This window comes from Hyaena hyaena, unplaced genomic scaffold, assembly GCF_003009895.1.
Source record: "Hyaena hyaena isolate Hyena2069 unplaced genomic scaffold, ASM300989v1 scaffold_303, whole genome shotgun sequence".
In the NCBI taxonomy this organism is placed as follows: Eukaryota; Metazoa; Chordata; class Mammalia; order Carnivora; family Hyaenidae; genus Hyaena; species Hyaena hyaena.
Window position 1 is genome coordinate 732,898 of NW_024080934.1, and position 3,106 is coordinate 736,003.

General features: G+C 39.2%; 1 non-coding gene across 1 annotated transcript; it reads right to left on the bottom strand.

The window, feature by feature from the left end:
• Positions 1 to 395: 395 nt before the first annotated feature.
• Positions 396 to 501, bottom strand: LOC120242172. The gene has a single exon (XR_005531028.1). It is a non-coding gene; the product is annotated as a small nucleolar RNA SNORA71 (small nucleolar RNA).
• Positions 502 to 3,106: the final 2,605 nt, after the last annotated feature.

Consider the following 3,106-nt stretch of genomic DNA (forward strand, 5'->3'; position numbering starts at 1 on the left):
CAGCTCGCTTCCTGGCTTTGTGTTTGCCATCTTACTGTGTCTTTGCACAGCATTTCTTAAAATTAAAACTAAACAGTTGGATTTATGTATTCTATGTCTGTAGATATATAGATATCTTTCTAAATAAATGTATATGTTATGGGAGTTTTGATTTCCAGAGAGCCAAAATGATAGTCGAATTCTCACTTTTATTTCACAATCTTCAAATATGTATTTCTAATAGTCGGCACACATTCTTTAGTTTTCTTCTTTTCCTTCACAGGTGAATCAGTGGACATTTGACTGAGACTTAGAATTTGTTCCTTTGACAAATCCTCTCTGTCTCCATTGTGTTCTACTTGTGTGGTCTACGTATTTTTAAATTTTTATTTAATTTAATTTTTTTTTTTTTGAAGTGTGGGAAAGCTCCAGGGTTCAGAAGGGATGGGGTGGACCCTCCAAACATGGGGAAGTGCTTTCCGCAAGTCCTCTCCCTGCACTATCAATGACCAGGGCACAGGCATATTTTTATTTATTTATTTATTATTTTTTTAAAAATATTTTTATTTATTTCTAGGAGAGAGAGAGAGAGAGACAGCATGAGCAGGGGAGGGTCAGAGAGAGAGGGAGTCACAGACTGAAACAGGCTCCAGGCTCTGAGCTGGCAATCAGCACAGAGCCCGACGCGGGGCTCGAACCCACGAACCGCGAGATCATGACCTAAGCGAAAGTCGGACGCTTAACCGACTAAGTCACCCAGGCGCCCCCACAGGCATATTTTTAATTTTTTTAATGTTTCTTTTTGAGACAGAGAGAGACAGAATGTGAGCGGGGGTAGGGGACAGAGAGAGAGGGAGACACAGAATCCAAATCAAGCTCCAGGCTCAACGCTATCTGCATAAAGCCTGACACGGGGCTCAAACTCATGAAGTGTGAGATCGCGACCTGAGCTGAAGTCAAAAATTTGACTGAGCCACCCAGGCATCCTGATATTTTCTTTATTTTTAAATGTTCTCACATTTTAATTTTGTTTTCACATTTTAAAAATGCAAATAAGGGAAAACAAAATAAGGTATTAAATCACATGGCAAACAATGCCAAACAAAGATGGCGTACTGTACTGTTGGCCAGCCGAAACTTCTGTGGAAGGGCTTAAGTCCATCATTTGCTGGGTCCCAATATTTACCAGGTAAAAGTGCAGGTTTGAAACTTGCAGTGGTTAAAATTAGGAAAGTCAAGAGCTGCTGATACATATTTTTTCTTTGGGGGAACTCTAGCCCACCTTTCTTTCTTTCTTTCTTTCTTTCTTTCTTTCTTTCTTTCTTTCTTTCTTTCTTATATTTATTTATTTTTGAGGGAAGGGGAGAGAAAGCACAAGTGGGGGAGGGGCAGAAAGACGGAGGCAGGATGCTAAGCAGGCTCTGCACTGACAGCAGTGAGCCCAATGCGAGGCTTGAACTCACGAACTGTGAGATCATGACCTGAACCAAAGCCAGAAGCTCAACCAACAGAGTCACCCAGGCTCCTGCCTGCTTTTATTTCTTAATGCTGAGTTAATTCCATTCCAGACAGTTTTTTTTTCCTCCCATGTGTATACACATAGTTTTAAGGGAAACATAACTTATTTTAGTCCATTTTTTTAATTCCATGTGCAGGTGCAAAACCACTTCTACTAATGGCTGAAAACAAAAGCCATATAAGTAGTGAATAAAATAAGACTTTCTAAAAAACTAGAGTGTCAATCTCTAAAACTTTTCAAGTATACAGATGTTTCTTTTCCTCTTGTCACAAATTTCCACATTCCTTTTCATCCTTTTAAAATTCTACCCTGTTGTGGTACGCTGCTTGCAGAGTGGGTGCAATAAAGGCCTGTTAACTAAAATTCCAACACAACCTTTACGAACACACTTGTCGATCCTTCTTTCTGTACCTCTCGTATTGCATTCTATTTAGTTTTAATGTGATTTCTTTACCAGTGGATTAGATTTTAGGCTTTGTGTGTTGAAGTCACTGGTTGTTGGGTTGTTTTTGTTTTTACTTTGAATAATATGTAAACCCCAAAATAAAGAGGATTTCTCATGGAACTTTTAAAAGAATAAAAAAAAAAAATAAAATTCTACCCTGTTTTTCTTCAAGTACCAACTTTCAAAATAAATAAAAAGCTACTGATTATATTTTTATCATTGTTCCATTTATTTTCTGTTACTGCAATAGAATGATTTTAAATGTGTTAAGCTACAAACATGCAAGTCTTAAGTGATAGCATGGGGTTAATGAGCCTTTTGTTTGAGTGCCTGGGAGCTAAGCATCATCTATTACAATGTTACTGTGTAAAGATAAACTCTAACTCCTGAAGTAACAGACAGACAAGGGCTTCTTGTGCTGACTTCATAAAAATTCTAGCTGATTTGACTCATGCAGTGATAGAAGACTCATTGGTAGTTTAAATAATAATAATCATTATAAATATTTATTGAATGTTTTCTACGGTCAAGCCCTGCTTTCAGAAGTTTGCATGCATTGAGTCATTCAATCCGTACCTCAATGCTATGACACAGGAACCTACCTTTCTCTGTCTCATTTTATGGACAAGGATGTTGGAACAGAGAGAGGGTCATTTAATCATAAGCTCACAGAGCTGTTAGGTAGTGGACTAATTTGATTTTTAGAGCCACTTCGCTCTGCTTTCTTACAGAACTTATTTGGAACATAGGCATATTTCAAAATCCCAGTTTACTTCTGAGATTCATATTAAATAAAGCTCCTTAGGGGCGCCTGAGTGGCTTAGTCAGTTAGGCGTCGGACTTTCGCTTAGGTCATGATCTCGCGGTTCGTGGGTTCGAGCCCCGCGTCGGGCTCTGTGCTGACTGCCAGCTCGGAGCCTGGAGCCTGTTTCAGTCTGTGACTCCCTCTCTCTCTGACCCTCCCCTGCTCACGCTGTCTCTCTCTCTCTCTCCTAGAAATAAATAAAACATTAAAAAAAAAATAAAGCTCCTTAAAGGCAGGGACCAAGTCTCATTCGTTTTTGTTTCTCCTACAGTGTCTACCCTCTGGCAGATTCTCAGTAGAGTTATTGACAACTGAGCTAGCTGGGGACTCTAATGGTCATTGTTAGCTGTCATACACA